This window comes from Rhineura floridana, chromosome 9 (assembly GCF_030035675.1).
Source record: "Rhineura floridana isolate rRhiFlo1 chromosome 9, rRhiFlo1.hap2, whole genome shotgun sequence".
Taxonomy (NCBI): domain Eukaryota; kingdom Metazoa; phylum Chordata; class Lepidosauria; order Squamata; family Rhineuridae; genus Rhineura; species Rhineura floridana.
The window spans coordinates 15942018-15959278 of NC_084488.1; the positions used below are offsets into that span (position 1 = coordinate 15942018).

General features: G+C 43.3%; 1 long non-coding RNA gene across 2 annotated transcripts in view; it reads left to right on the forward strand.

The window, feature by feature from the left end:
- Positions 1-17261, forward strand: part of LOC133364010 (uncharacterized) — a 179922-nt gene that overhangs the window by 148417 nt on the left and 14244 nt on the right. The window contains exon 3 of one of the 2 annotated variants that reach the window (XR_009757801.1): positions 8530-10657. The exons of the other annotated variant lie outside the window; for it this stretch is intronic. This is a non-coding gene — a long non-coding RNA (uncharacterized LOC133364010). Of the gene's footprint in view, positions 1-8529; positions 10658-17261 lie in introns of those variants that run through there. 2 annotated transcript variants of the gene reach the window in all.

Sequence of the window (17261 nt, forward strand, 5' to 3'; positions counted from 1 at the left end):
GTGGCCCGGCTTTGAGCAATAAAAACAGAGACGTTCTCTGAGACGTCTTCCTTTTTCCTCCTCTGATAGTTTTGTCTGAACTCCTCCAGAGCCTTCCGCCGCGTTACCTGACATCCTGGGAGTCGAGGGGATTTTACTGTGGGATGCTGAAGCCGAGTATTTCTGCACCTCCTGTTTCCTCTCTAAGCGCCTTCCTTCCAACCGGTGGTCAATTTGCAGGCACAGCTGAATTAATCAGGCAGATTGGTTGGGGGGGGGCGGTTCTGGCCAGCTCATCCAAGATCTCAGCATTCAGTCCACTTCGGTACATAAACATCAGGGCTGAGTCATTATATCCAGTTTCTTGAGATAGGATTTTAAAAGCATTGGTATACTCCAGTACAGCTCCTTTCCCTTGCTTTAGAGCACTTAATTGCCTAGCCACAGTCTTAGCTCTTTGAGGATCCTGAAACATCTCGGTCAGGGCTCGTATGAATTCTCTATATCTTCCCAGGACAGCATCCTTTCTGAGTAGGTAGGGGTTGACCAATTGGCAGCTTCCCCTTCCAATAAGCTGATCACGAAGGCCACTTTGGCTGTGTCATTAGGAAATTCTGCATCCCTAATGTCCAAGTACATCTTACATTGGGCCACGAAAGTGGAGAGTTGGTCACTCAGTCCCGCATACTTGGGTGGCAATCCAATGGGGATCTTAGCCACTGCGGCTGTAGGGGCTGTCCGCATTTGGGCTATCGTGGATTTCAAACTCTGGTTGTCAACCTTCAAGGTTCTCACGGTCGCTAATAAGCTCTGGACATCCGACTGTAGGTCTGCCACATTTGACCTCAGTAGTCTCACTTCTTCTGCCTCAGAAGTGGGATTTGTCCCCCCTGCAGCTCCCTTTTCCATCTTGTCACGTTCAAGTGGTGGAAGCAAGGAGGGTTGAGTAATTGGTTCTGTAAATCTGTCGTGCCCAGGTTGGGACTCAAGAACAAGGTCACTGGGTGAAAGCAAATCAGTTTTTATTAAAGTAATTTCCAGACATAGACTCCTCCGTCTCATGAACTCTGAATACAACTAGAACCTGCGACATGGACGAAAGTTGACAGAACAAAGTATCAATCAATCCCTGTCCCTTATTAAGGGGGCTTTCGGGTGCGAATTCATTCACTCTGCCTTAAAGTGCCCAGATCTACTCCCCTCCCCTCCTCTCTTTTTTGGCACCTCTTTAGCTGTCTTCGTGTGCGGGGTGAGGGGGGGTGATTCCCTCCTCCTCTTCTGACTCGGAGATGGTAGGGAGTGGGGGGGCATGTCTGACACCTCAGACGGTTTCTCTTTGCTTTTTCCTGCAGCCGAGGGGGCTTGGATTCCCTCCTCCTCTCCCTCTTTCTGTAACTGTTCCACATTCCTGGGGGGGTAGCGTGGGAAGTAAGTCTGTTGCCTGTTCAAGGTTCTCGCTCTCTGTCTAGGATATCTCCTCCTCCTCCCCTCCTGTATCCTCTCCAGACAGCTCGGGCCAAATTCCCCCCTCCCTTTGCTCATCTTCGGAAACCTCAGAATCCCAACCATACATCCTAACAAAAACACTCCTGGCTACTGCAGCCACCTGATATTCAAGCAGCAGGGCAGGATCCAGGAGGACTCCCAAACTGCGGACTTGGTCTTTCAAGGTGAGTGCAACTCCATCCAGAACAGGTTGCAACCCGGTCCCTGGTGCAGTTTTTCCCTTGACCAGCAGTACTTCCGTCATTTAGTTTCAGTTTGTTAGCCCACATCCAGCCCTTCACCACCTTGAGGCACAGGTTTAGGATGAGCACCCCCTCCCTGCAATCAGGTGATAGGGAGACATAGAGCTGAGTGTCATCAACATATTGATGGCATTGTACTCCAAATCTCCTGATGATCTCTCCCAGCGGTTTCATATAAATGTTAAAGAGCATGGGAGACAAAACGGAACCTTGCGGTACCCCACAGGCCAACAGCCAGGGGATTGGGCAGTAGTCTCCCAGCACCACTTTCTGGGTCCTGTCCATCAGGTAGGACCAGAGCCACCGTAAAACAGTGCCTCCCAATCCCATCCCAGCTAGACAGTCCAGAAGGATACCATGGTCAATTGTATCGAAGGCTGCTGAGAGGTCCAGCAGCACCAACGGGGATGCACTCCCCCTGTCTGATGCAAGGCGTAGGTCATCAAGCAGGGTGACCAAGGCAGTCTCTGTCCCATGAGCAGGCCTGAAGCCTGATTGAAAAGGGTCCAGATTAGAGTTGCCAGGTCAGAAGCACCCCAAAACCTGAGATTTTAGGGGTGGGCCCGAGTGATGTCACGGGGTGGACCCGAGTGATGTCATGGGGTGGGCCTGAGTGATGTCACGGGGGCAGGCCTGAGTGATGTCATTAAGCATGATACATTAAGCATCAATCACAGTTGCTTAGAGAGTACAATTAAAAAAATATCTGATTGGAAATTAAGCTAGAAATCTTAGCTAAAAGATGGAGCCTGGGTAGGGAACATTTAATCTAGCCTACTTGCTTTCGGCAAGAAGGGTTTAAGTGCCTTCAGGCCGGGCCAGGCACCAGAAGGCCACTGTAGGAAGAAAGGAGCCTAGTGTTGTGGAGATGTTAGATGGGAGTATTCGGGAGTAAAGATGGATGCCCCTGAAGGCTGCAATTCTAAACACACATACTAAGGGACTAAGCCCCATAGAACTCAACAGGACTTACTTCTGAGTAGATATCGTTTGGATTGTGCTGTTTGTAAAGCTTGACTAGGGATCCTCTGCAAAGATATCCATCTCCAAGCAGGGTTGGCAACCCCCTGCCTGGAATGCCCTGCCCTTATCTTTTAACGTGGCTGCTCCAAACTTCTTTACAGATTTGACCCTTCACTTCAGAAAGAGGCCTGAGAAATGAGTAAGAGTAAGAAGATTCTCTACCCTTTCTGTCTACCCTGTGGGCTGCTATAAACTCACTTTGACAGCCAACCCAATTCCAGTGAGTAATAATTGACAGAGAGAAAACGCACATGGTTTGGTCTACCTTCACAGACAGCAGTTTGGGAACCACAACTGCAGCCACACTTCCAAATATGTGAATTGTCTTTTACCACTATTGGGCAAGAAACAAACCGCCATGCAACCAACAACGTGCATCATCAATGGGTTTTAGGTGGTTGCGCTGAGCACATACAACCACAGCTATTGCTTCTATGGAGTGAGGTTAAAGGTAAATGAAATGCAAACAGAAAATGAAAAACAAAATACAGTGATGATTTCCTAAATGCAATACCATATCAAACACAACAAGATTCCTATGAGTAAAGCAGACAACTTAGCATCCCACAACCAGTCAGGATTCATAACCAAAAACCAAAACTAAAAAAATACTTGCAGCCAGTCAGTTAATGCAGAATTCTACGGCATGATGGCTGACATGAGTGAGATCCTATCAGCACATAAAACCTCTGCTCTGAAATCTGCATTGGTTGCTGATTTGCTACCAGGCCAAGTTCAAGCTGTGCTTTCCATGTTATGGGTGCCACATAGTAATTGTTCTGCTCTTGTAAGAAATCAGTCCTGTAAAGTGGCAGCATTTTGGATACTCTATTCATAGGGTTTTTTTGGAAGAGGTGGTTTACCATTGCCTTCCTCTGACTTTGGACACATAATGAGAAGACATGATTCACTAGAAAAGACAATACAGAAAAACAGAAGGGAGTAGAAAAAGAGGAAGACCAAACAAGGGATGGATTGATTCCATAAAGGAAGCCACAGACCTGAACTTACAAGATCTGAGCAGGGTGGTTCATGACAGATGCTATTGGAGGTCACTGATTCATAGGGTCGCCATAAGTAAAAAAAGACTTGAAGGCACATAACAACAACAATGAAGTGGCAGCACCTACGCTTTGGAACTCCTTGCCTATTGACATTAGGCAGACGCCTCTTTTCAGCACCTGCTAAAATCATTTTTGTTTAGGCAAGCCTATCGACGCATGTAGAAGCTATTGTGTTTTTAAATCTGTCACAGCTTTAAAAATGTTTTTAAAGATGTTTTGTTTTAATATATTTTAAGTCTGTTTTTATGATTCTTAAAGTGTTTTTAGTGCTTTTGTTTGCCGCCCTGGGCTCCTACTGGGAGGAAGGGCGGGATATAAATCAAATAATAAATAAAAAAATAAATAAACTTCATTCACCCAACCCAAAATTCAGAATCATGCCACTTTAAGCTGTTTTGCAACTGTTTATACTTGTTTTATGGTTATTGGTTTTTAAAGGGATTTATTTCTTATTGTGAGCTGCCTTGGTTTCCAATCAACAACCTTACCTCAAAGGGTTGTTGGAAAGACTCCACACGCACACACGCACACACACGCACGCACACACACACACACACACACACACACACACACACACATGTAAAAATACACTCCATATAATAGTTTATTGTCAAACCAGTTGGACATTGCAGAACATTTTTTAAAAAATCAGTACTAGTTTTCTACATAATAAAAACTGTGATAAGTAGGTAAACACTGCCTAATTGCTTTAAAATAGGATTGGAGGGGGAGAGAAAGATTTACAACACAAACACAATTCTTTGTTATAATACTTTCATATTGCTAAGGTTTTCAAAGCACTGTCCTCTCCAACAGCCCAGGGTCTGACTCTTGCACACAAGAGAAAAAAAACTTTAGTAAATTAAGTTAAGTAAATTCTTACTTACTCAAACTGAAGATCTCAAAACCACCATTTTCTGATGTTGCAATGAAGTTTAGGCACTGCCTGGGTCAACAAATCACAACCCTGGCTTCACTTATTGGCCACAATCCTGAAAGGGCGGGGTTGGAGTTGCTATAAAGATCAGTTAAACAGATTAAACAGTTGTGGGGGGTGGCTGATGTTTTGGTGTATATCTTGGGAACCAGACCACCTAGAAACTAATTTTTTTAAAAATAAATTGAAGCTGAGAATCCAGAGATTAAGGTGAGTTAGCTGGGGAGCTGGAGTGGACCCCCCAAAACTGGAGAATCTGCCCAAAAACCGACACCTGGTAACCCGAGTCCACATAATCCAATTCATCCAGGAAAACTTGGAGCTGAGCAGCCACTACCCTTTCAATCACCTTGTCCAGAACAGGAGATTAGAGACTGGGTAGAAGTTGTTAAGATCCGCAGGGTCTAATGAAGACTTTTTTCTAACAAAGGTTAGGTTCTATCACAGCCTCCTTCAACAACATTGGCATAGAACTTTCCCTTAGGGAGGTGTTAATTAAATATGCCAACCAGTCAGCCACTCCCCCTCTGGCAGATTTGATTAACTAGGATGGGCAAGGGTCAAGGGAACAAGTAGTGGCCCTTGATTCTCCCAGAATCCTGTCCACATCCTCAGGCTTTACAAGCTGAAAAGTATCCATAGAAAAATGACTAGAGGAAGCTTTGAGGACATCTGGCACAACTGTAGTTAAAGAGGAGTCCAAGTCAGTCCAAATGTGAGCAATTTTATCTCCAAAGTACCTCACAAACATGTCACAGCGAGCAACTGAGTGCTCAGAGTCTAATGTAGGGCCAGAGCCCAAAAGACCCCAGACCACCCGGAAAAGCATCCCCGGACGACACTGAGCAGATGCAATGGTGGTAGAGAAGTGCACTTTCCTCACTGCCATCACCTCCACATTATAAGCTCAACAATGAGCTCTAGCCTGTGTTAGATCAGAAGCGGACTGAGTTTTTCTCCATCGTTGCTCTAGCCATTGTCCCTGTCGTTTCATCAGGCCGAAGGTTTGAGTAAACCAAGGTGTATTATGGGCCTTTCCTGGTGGGAGAGGGCTCTTTGGAGAAATAGCGTTCACCGCCCAGGTCACCTCCATATTCCAGAGTTTGACCAGGGCTTCGGCAGTATTGCCAGCCATGCTGGGAATACCCCCCAGAGCATTCAGGTAACGATCTGGATCCATGTGTCTCCGGGGGCGGACCATCTTAATCGGCCCTTCACCCCTGCAAAGATTACCGGGGGCACAAAGTCTACATCTTGTCAGGTGATCTATCGATGAGAATGGAGTCACTAAGAACCCCTCCACCCTCAGATCACCTTCTTCCTGTCCCAAACAGAACACAAGATCAAGTGTGTGTCCTGCCCCATGCGTTGGTCCAGATGATATTAGAGACAGCCCTATGGTTGTCATGGCAGCCATGAAGTCCAGAGCTGGACCTGTGAGTCTAACCTCAGCATGTATGTTGAAGTCACCCAGGACCATCAGCCTGGGAAACTGCAACACCAATGTTGAGACCAGCTCCACCAGCTCAGGGAGGGAGGCTGTTGGGCAGCGGGGTGGACAGTACACCAACAGAATCCCCACTCAGTGTTCCTGACCCAAAGCCAGGCACACACACTCAAAGCTGGAGGTGTTACGGACAGGGTACCTGACAGGAGAGATAGATTCCCTGCAGACAGTTGCGACCCCCACCTCCCCGTCCCCTGGATCTAGGCTGCTGGAGTGCCACAAAACCTGGTGAGCAGAGCTGGGAGAGACCTACTCCGCCTTGGCCATTTAGCCAGGTTTCGGTAATACAAGCAAGGTCAGCACATTCATCCAGGATTAAGTCCTGAATTAAAGTGGTTTTATTAGTTACTGACCTTGCATTCATCAGCAGGACAGTAAGTTCCAGGGAGTTCCCAGCATAGTTACCAGTGTCCCGAGGGTTGGAAGGGGGACTAGAAGGGATGCAGGCATGAAGATGTCTTATATTATTTCCCCTGTAACGGCCAGTCTGCCTCCCACCGCTATTACATCCCATGTCCAGTATTACATCAATGGCAGGTCCCCGACTACTCCTACCCCGGCACATGTTAAAAGAAGCCTGACACTGGGGGGGGGAGGCTTGGCTAGAGGTGGCTCTTATGAAGGGAAGCTCTCTTCTCCACCCTCTGGCAGTTGTCTTCTATCCCTCGTTAGCCCCAACTGGCTTCAGCTGGCACCCAGACCTTGCAGGGAGTAGCGGTTGACACCTGAGGAAGCCTGCAGATGGAGTTTTGCAGGAGGCCACAGCAGCAAGGTGGAGGTTCTGCTGGGTTTCTCTCACCTTTCAGAGAACAGTTGTGACAGTGTAAAATTAGGTGTGCCTGTGGCATATCTGGCTATGCTGTGTCCTTTGGTGCTGGTTTTATAAAGTTTTATAAAGTTTATAAAGTAGAAATGTGAGGTAAGAAGATATGTAGAGGTTATTCCATTATCTTCACAACATCCCTGTAGCGCATGTAAAAAGTGCTGATAAGAGATAGTGACTGGCCCAAGGTCATTTGATCACGTAACTTATGAACTTACCACTTTAAAAACTTATATGAGATCTGAGGTAGGGATGGCAGAGAGTTTTGATTCAGGATTTTACGACAACCCCTCCCCTATTCATCTTGAGAGTTGTACTGGGGGGCAGCCATTTTGTTGCACATACAGTGGCCCTTACTGCATAGAATTACACAGGAAGCACTGTGAAGTCACTTCCTACACCATTTTAAGAAGCATTTTTCCCTGACATGGCAAAGGTACCACACTTTGAAGCCACTGGAAGCACCTTTACACTGTTAAAAGATAAAAGAAAAAAATTACCCAACAGTCCTCTGTTCATCTCATAAATACTCCTTCATCTGGGGTTTGCTTTCTTTTTCTGGTGATTGTTTATATGTGTGGATTTGGTAGGATTTCCCTGGAATTATTCTAAAAAATCCACGCAGGAATAGGGCCAGACAGACTTTAAGACATCCAAAGACAAAACAGAATGAGACAGATTCATCTATCCCTAGTCTGAGATCAGCCAATGAAAGTATGGGGCCCAGAACAAATGGTTAAATTGTGTTAGCCATCTCTTTCCTTTCTCTTATTCTTCAGATACAAGAAGCTCCCCTGGCCGGAAGCACACACCATTACAGCCAGGGAATACCCAAACTGGTGTATTTTGGGGTGCGGGGATGATGGAAGAGAAAGTTACAGGAATTTCTAGACAACTACTCTTTTTTTCTAAGTTTTTTATTTGAGAAGCAAAGGAATAGTAGAAAACATCCATCATTAATATCATTCCAGATGGCTCTGCATGCTTAGAAAAAGATGAATAGTTACAATGCCAATAAAAATGTGAATATAGGAGTGTAATTTTATATAATTTCCATTATAATTGAAAGGTTTAGTAGGCGTGATTGATGCCAGTAGAAATGCACCAGTAATGAGGTGCCTCAAATGGTGTGCCCATGGGTAATTAAAGGGGAAGTAATCCTGGCCAAAGTAGTATTGGATATTTGCTAATCAAATGACACCCTGAGCATTGCAATCAAAAGAAGAGGGGTGTTTTTTTTTTAAAAAAAGACATGCAGTAGTTAGTGAGTCCTGCTGCCCTGCTTGTTTGTTTAATATATTTCATTAAAGGAATGTTGTTGATGAAGTTCTTCCCCTGCCGGATCCATTTTGATACTCCTAATGCTACATAATTCAATGAATGTTATACTGTGTAAGTCCCAGAAAGTTCTTCAGTGTCTGTTTCTAAAACTTTCTGTTTTTCTGCAGGTTTCTCCATCGACATTATCTGAAGGCGTTACCATTTTTCAAACACACAAATAAGAGAGATAGCTGTGCCTTTTCCCTAACCTGGGGGGGGGGGTTCCCACCTCACATATTCCTTTGTCTGCTGCCTATAGAGCCCCATGTTCACACCTGAAAGACTTCGGTATACACACACACAACTTTGCAGACAGATGTCAGGACTGTGGAATCTGCTTTGTCTAGAACCCCACAATCCACCAAATGGAACCAGGAGCCAAGGACATTTAGAATTAAAGAATGCTGAGCTTAGGAATTTGTCCCGAGCCCTAGAAGTACAGTAAATTCAGCTCACACTCCTCCCACACAAAAATTCACTCTTCATTACCCCTTCCCCCTGGCCACACCAGCATTACTCATTTTAGCACTATAATGCAGACAGCAGGGATCATTCTGTTGTTGCCAGCGTTAAACAATTGAGAAGCAGAAATCATTCATAGATCTACCAGTGGCAGTGTGTATGGGGTCACTCTGGGAGCACTGGCAAATATAATTGGGGCACCTTTGCAATCCTTGCCATGTTGTGAGTGTACCAGAAGCTACAAGGAGTAATGTGCAACATCCTGTGTGTGTACTGATGTTTTTTAGGCATGTGCATAGCAGCTCAGATAAGGGTCACCATAATTACACATGTTACAATGGCTCCATGTATAGGCCTCAGATTTAGGTACAGATAAGATATTAGACAATCCCAACTATGGCCATATTCACACCATACATTTATTCCACTATCATTTGACTTTAAACAGTTATGGCTTCCCCCCAAGAATCTGTTAGTTTATGAGAGGTGCTGAGCGTTGTTAAGAGAACCTTGTTCTCTTCATAGAGCTACAATTCTCCAAGTTCTTTGGGAAGAGAGACTGACTTGTTAAACTACTCTGGCATGCAAAAACATCACAGAACCGAAATAGGTTGATTGGTCCACCTCTAGCTGCAGTCTGATTTGAAGCTTCAGTCATTCCTGTGGATGATCACTTTGGGTCCTCTAGATATCTGAACTAAGCCATAGTCTATGATAGCTTAGACATTATAATGACAAATGTATGAATCCTTTTCTACAAAATTTCAAAATAAATCCCCCTGACATCAAGATGATGCACTCAGTAGAATTATCCGTTTCTTCATGTACTGTTGAAATTGTCGTAGTTTGATTATACTAGGGAGGATATGAAATTCTGAAACATTTCCCATTCAACTCACATTCAACAACATGCATATATTCATCAAAGAATCAATATACCTCACATTGGAATTTCATGTATGAATGATACAAAGCATGTATTCCTGTTGAAGTTTTAAAACACCAGAAATGTGTTGAAGGTATTTAAGGTAACCAAAGTGAGGTTTCCCCTCTGGGACTGGTTGGACTAGTTTTGTCAACTCTAACATTTATTAATTTGGCTTTGTGAGATAACCTTTATCCAAAAGGAACCCACAGAGAATGATTTTTGCCCTCATAATGTTACTGTGAGGTGCCTATAAATCTGGCAAACTGGTGTCTTGTGAGTACTTTGGATATTGAGAACATGAAGCAAAACTGAGTGCTTCACACTGTCAAAGTACCCAGGAGGTGCTTTTCTAACAGTGCAATAAGGCTAAGGCTATAGTGTATAATGTACCACAGTCCAGTCCATGCATCCCATCAGATAGGTGACAATATTTGCATGGTGGAGGGTAAGGGATGTAGTGCTTCACGCCCCTCTGCGCAGGGCATTCACGGAACTCAGGTTCCAAATGATGCCTTCGGCTCATCTGGATGGGAGATACCTGGGAATCCCGACCAAGGACCAGAGATGTGTCTATGGGTGTAACCAGACTGAGGACATCGCCCATTATTTGTTACACTGCCCCCTGTATGAGGACCCTAGAAGGAAATTTCTAGCTCATTACATCTGTATGTATGTCCACACTGGGGAAAATTCCCAGGACCTGGTAGTCGAACTTTTAGCCAACAACTGTAAACAAACAACAGTTGCAGTGGCCAACTTCGCCTTGGCCGCTAGGAAGCTACAGGCGAGCCATATTAAGATTTATAATGTTTTATGATTATCTAAACTGGAACTACTTTTAGCCTCCTCGACATTTATTTGTATCTCTCTGTTTTTATATTTTTTGTACTTTGCAAAGGCCTTTGGCTATATGCAATAAAGTTTTTGTTGTTAATATAGTGCTTCCTGGTTTTTTTTGGGGGGGGGGAGATATGTGAATTGGGCATCCACATGATAAGATATCTTCATTGAATGTCTTCATCACAGGTAATCGTATCTACTTAGTAGAGAGAAGGGAACCTAGCTACTCTTCTACCATGGAAGACACTCTGGTTCTGTGCATGTACATGTACACACATGCATGTATAAGACATTTGTATACCACTTTTCCTAAACACAAAACAGTTTGCATTATAAAAAAATGAAATAGTCTTAGAAATGGCATGAGCTTCCTGGTCTGCACTTTCCTTTTCTTGCCTTCCTCCTCATGATGCACAGATGTTTGAGTGGTTCCTGGAAAGGGGAGGGGGTTGTTAACAAGGGATAGGGGAGAAATTTTATTAACTTCACATTTAGAGGCAAACAAACCTAATTCACACTTTTCCAAAACAATCTGCAAATCCAAATACAGCCATTGTTCAAAATTCTCACTACTCTGAATTTTGCAATGCAGTTTTCCAGCCTAGTAGGCTAAGTAACACGTGCAAAAATGAATATGCTAGGGTAAAGTGTGCATAAAATGCATATAGTAGTGAACATACAACAAAAGCATTATATTACAGAAAATTGCTTTGCAAAAATGTTGTATTAGGCAGAATTGCATACAAAATGTATGAGAAGAATTCCACACTAAAATACTATTTTCGTTGGAATTTCTTTTTTTTAAAAAATCACTAGCTGATGTGGAAATGTAGAAAATGAGAAACTGAGTCACACTGAAATTGACAGATTTGCCCATCCCTAGTGTTATTTTGTATGGACACTCTCAGGTCATTGGTGGTCTATTCAGGATCTGGTGAGCTCTCTAGCTTGGCCTTGTTCCCTTTGATCCAGAACCATGAAATAGCACATCTATTAGTTTAACTAAATTTTACAAAATAGGTATGGATCTTGCTTATGCTCCTGAGATTCCCTTGCAACCTTCAGCAAGTTTTCACATCTCTGATCCCATGCTAACAGTGTGTGTGTGCAAAGCTTCCTAGTCTCTATGTAGGGCTGATGCTAAATCTTTAGTAGACACGAGTGGATTAGATTGCTGTGACCTGAAACCACAATTTAAACATTCTAAGAGATTTGGGTGGATTAAACTGTTAATTCTGAAGCTTTTCCTTAGAGACGTGATGGCATGGGAAGGATTAGATAAGGTCAGACATTCGCAGAAATCTCCTACCAAGTTGCTTCTAATTAAATGTCTATAAATAGAATATTTGCAAAGTACATGTAGGGTATGTGTGTGTGCGTATCTCCCTGTCTCGTTTTTAATGCATTCATCAAAAACATATATTTATTATGTATTTATTAGATTTATATCCCGCCTTTTCTCCCAGTAGGAGCCCAGGGCAGCATATAGCACTTAACACAAATATTCTTAAAGCTACATATTTTTAGCCAAGTTATTCAAAATATGTAATAGTTGATGGGGGGATTCTTTTTCCCCCAACCAAAGTAAGAGAATCCTGCACCTTGCATTAGCGATGGGAGAACACAAGCCCCTTCTGCTTTGGTTCCCCCCCCAAAAAAATCTGAAAATAGCTTGGTTTATTCTGAGCCAGTCTCAGGAATATAATCTCTGCCCAAATCACTCTTCTTTTGAGTAGTGTGTCTGCCTCCCCACAACTAGCCTCCCTGACCTGACAATCAAGCATCCTTTCTCTCTCCCCCCACACCCGCCCACTTTCTTTGCTACTGGAGATGGAAGGATAGGTCCATTTCAGTTCTCTCAGTTTTTCAGTTTTTCTTAAATTCGGTTCTCCATATTTCTGCAGCAATTTGTGATTTTATTTTTAAATCCTCATGAAAATTCTTGGACATTTCTCCTAATAAATATGTTTTTGTTTGCAGTTTTAACCCATGTACACATTTTTTGCATGCAATTTATCCTAATAGAACACATTTTTGTGTGTTATTTTCACCAATATATTCATTTTGTGCACACTTTCCCCTAATATATGCACTTTTGTAGACATTGCTTGTTTAGAGAACTGCATTGCAAAATTTGGATAAGTGCAAATGACAAAGGATGGTTTTGGTTCTCATATTTTTATTTTATTTTTTTTATTTCATTCCATTTCTATACCGCCCTTAGCCTATGGCTCTCTGGGTGGTTCACAGCAAGGAATACAATACAATACAGTAAAATAAAAATCAGGTAAAATCACTAAAAACATACAACTTGAGCATTTAACAACTTGGTATAAAATTAACTTAACAATAAACATAAACATTAAAATGCCTGGGAGAATAAAAAGGGTTTAACCTGGCGCCGAAAAGATGGAAGAGTAGGCGCCAGGCGCACCTCATCGAAAACACTGTTCCATAACTCGGGGGCCACCACTGAAAAGGCCCTGGATCTAGTAACAGCCCTCCGAGCTTCCCTATGGGACGGGACTCGGAGGAGGGCCTTAGATGTTGAATGTAGTGAGCGGGTAGGTTCATAGCGGGAGAGGCGTTCCGCAAGGTATTGTGGTCCCGCACCGTGTAAGGTTTTATAAGTCAAAACTAGCACTTTGAATCTAGCCCGGAAACAAATAGGTAGCCAGTGCAAACACGCCAGAACAGGTGTTATATGTGCGGACTGTCTGGTCCTCGTCAGCAGTCTGGCTGCTGCATTTTGCACTAGCTGTAGTTTCCGAACCGTCTTCAAAGGCAGCCCCACATAGAGTGCATTGCAGTAGTCCAATCTCGAGGTTACCAGAGCATGGACGACTGAGGCGAGGTCATCACTATCCAGATAGGGGCGTAGCTGGGCTACCAACCGAAGATGGTAGAACGCATTCCGTGCCACCGAGGCTACCTGAGCCTCAAGCGACAGGAATGGATCGAGAAGGACCCCCAAGCTATGAACCTGTTCCTTCAGGGGGAGTGTAACCCCATCCAGAACAGGTTGAACATCCACCACCTGGGTCGAGAAGGCGCCCACCAACAGCATCTCAGTCTTGTCAGGATTGAGCTTCAGTTTGTTAGCTCTCATCCAGTCCATTATCGCAGCTAGGCAACGGTTCAGCACATTAACAGCCTCACCTGAAGAAGATGAAAAGGAGAAATAGAGTTGCGTGTCATCAGCATACTGGTGACAACGCACTCCAAAGCTCCTGATGACCGCTCCCAGCGGCTTCATATAGATGTTAAAGAGCATAGGGGACAGGACCGATCCCTGCGGGACTCCACAATGGAGAGTCCAGGGCATCGAGTAATGTTCCCCAAGCCCTACCTTCTGGAGACGATCCACCAAGTAGGAGCGGAGCCACCGCCAAGCGGTACCTCCAACTCCCAATTCCGTGAGTCTCTCCAGAAGGATACCATGGTTGATGGTATCAAAAGCAGATGAGAGGTCAAGCAGAATCAACAGGGTTACACTCCCCCCATCCCTCTCCCAACATAGGTCATCATACAGGGTGACCAAGGCTGTTTCAGTGCCGAAGCCGGGCCTAAAACCGGATTGAAATGGATCAAGATAATCGGTTTCATCCAAGAGTACCTGGAGCTGGTTGGCAACCACACGCTCTAGAACCTTGCCCAAAAATGGGATGTTTGCAACCGGTCTATAGTTGTTCAGATTATCTGGGTCCAAGGAAGGTTTCTTCAGGAGTGGTCTCACCACCGCCTCTTTCAGACAGTAGGGGACAACTCCCTCTCTCAAGGAGGCATTTATCACTTCCCTGGCCCAGCCGGCAGTTCCAACCCTGGCAGCTTTCACTAGCCAAGAGGGGCAAGGATCCAGTATGGAAGTGGTTGCACGCACCAGTCCAAGTACCTTGTCAACATCCTCAAGCTGTACCAACTGAAATTCATCCAATAAGTGAGGACAAGACCGTGCTCCGGATACCTCATTAGGTTCAGCTGCCATAATATTGGAGTCTAAGTCCCGGCGGATGCATGAGATTTTATCTTGGAAGTGCCGACTTCCGGGAAGGGTGACTTAGCCTGTGCCTGCTTTTGAGACGGGCTCCTGCCTCAAAAGAAGCTTATTCAGATATATCAGTCAGTTTTTTCTTTTTTTTTGACTGATTAAACTTCTCCCGGGTAGGGAGAAACGAAGAGATTAACCTCAAAGCCTATTTTTGTTGGGACGACCAGATCTCATTAATTTATGGGACGAGGTCCAGCCGACGAAGGTGGGACGGATTTTCAACAGCAAGCTCTATCTGATAAAGCGAACGTTCACCTTATCTTCTAAGAGAGAACGCACTAACAGGCAAGCACCCTTCTTTCTATATTTTTCTTTTACTTGACTTAAATTGTTGCTGTTTAAAAGAGATTTGCCAGATTGATCGGTTTTTGACATCTCACTGGGGAGCCATAACTTCTCTCTGCTACGCACTAATTAATAGCTTATCTCTGTTTTTGTTGCAAAAAGCTGTCCTGGATTTGCATTCTAAAGATATACACAGAAGAGGGATTTCTATTCCAGATTTTTATTTTGAAGAATATTATATTGTCTGAGACTACTCTCTTTTTGGTCTATTTTATTTTGACGAATCTGCTTTCTGACGACTGCCATTAATTGTTTCGATCCTGGGAACTGCATTTTGTTTACTTAACTATGGAGAGATAAGGCTGTCTGCTCTGTTTATACTGTGATGTCACCAAGTTTGGAGTATTAACCCAATTGTTGCTGAAATAAGAAGTGGTTTTCCTATATTTTTCTTTTAAAATGGCAATTAAGAAAGTGGCTGAGAATCTGGAAATAACTATGTTTCAGAAAATAATGGATGAGATTGAGATAACGAAACAAAACCTGCGACAGGGTTGTAAGGAGTTGAAAATTGAATTGAGTAAAATGACGCAGGAGATTAAAGATATAGGGGTCCCTGTGAGAGAGGTGACCCTGGAAGGGGTCCCTGTGAGAGAGGAGACCCCGGAGATTGGAACAAACGTGGAACAGGAAAAAGATTTGGAGTCTATGGACTTTAGAAATAAAATCTATTGTTTGGAGACACAGGAGATTAAAGACATAGGGGTCCTTGTGAGAGAGGAGACCCTGGAGACTGGAACAGGGGTCCCTGTGAGAGAGGAGACCCTGGAGACTGGAACAGGGGTCCCTGTGAGAGAGGAGACCCCGGAGATTGGAACAAACGTGGAACAGGAAAAAGATTTGGAGTCTATGGACTTTAGAAATAAAATCTATTGTTTGGAACTCAATGTTATCTCTGAAGAAATTAATGAAGATTCTAGAGATAAAGTTATCAATGGCATGGATAATCTTCTGGACTGGAATGATGTGATGGAGCCCAATATAGAGGAAATCTATGGAATTAACTGCAGCCATGTGACAATGGAAAAACTTTCAAGAGATGACCCAGTGTATTTTGAAAAAAAGAACAGAGATATGATTTTACAGCAGTATTTCAGCAACCTATTCAGAATGGATGGCAAGAAAATATTTGGGATAGAGGTAATTCCCATCAGACTCTTACTATATGACTATGGCTTTGACAGCAAGATTATTATGGAATACTGATAATGGAAGATTGGATACTGAAATTACTGGACTTAACAAGACTACTGAAGATGGAAGATGGAAAATGGAACTAATAGGGATAATAGAACAATGGCTACTGAAATTACTGAACCTAACAGATTCTGATGTGATGGATTAATTGAAATGTTTATTTTGACTATGGTTATGACAATAAGATTATCATAATTAGTAATGAGATGGGTTAATCGATATGCTTATCTGGAAAAAAAAAATTGATAGATATATTTCTTAAAGAATTGAAACCTCTCTTTGACTTTTTGTGGAAAGAATAAAGTAATGTTTATGAGATTTGATGATTAAGTAAGATAACTATTGGAGGAAAGTGATTTTATAATATGACTTAAGAGACAGGATTGTTATATATTATAGACTTATAACTGATCTGATCTTTGACAAATGGGAAGTCAATATTTTACTCTTTATTTTTTATTTTTATTTTTATTTTTATTTATTTATTTTTTTTGTTTAACTATTTTTGATTTTGTTTTTTGTCTTTGAATGTTTTATGATTTTGTCTTGTATGTTTTATGAAAATTTGAATAAAAATTATTGAAAAAAAAAAAAGAGATTTTATCTTGGAAGTGCCCAGCAAACTCATTACAGCGGGTTTGAGATGGTTCTAAGATATCCAGAAGGCTAGGATGAAGAAGCCCTCGGACAACTTTAAAAAGCTCCGCTGGGCGGTTGAGAGATGATTTAATAGTGGCAGCAAAATATTGCTTTTTTGCTGCCCTCACCGCTTCTGTATACCATTTAGTGGAAGCACTTACCAAGGCATGATTGCATCCGTTGGGAGTCCGCCTCCATCTGCACTCGAGCCTCCTCCTCTCTTGCTTCATCGCTCTCAGCTCCGGGGTATACCACGGAGCTGCATGAACTCTGCAAGGAAGAGGATGCGCAGGAGCGATCGTGTCCACGGCCTGGGTCATTTTGGTGTTCCATAGTTCGACCAGGGCTTTGACAGGAGCGCCAGTCTTCTCAGCCGGAAAATCCCCCAGAGCCCTTTGGAA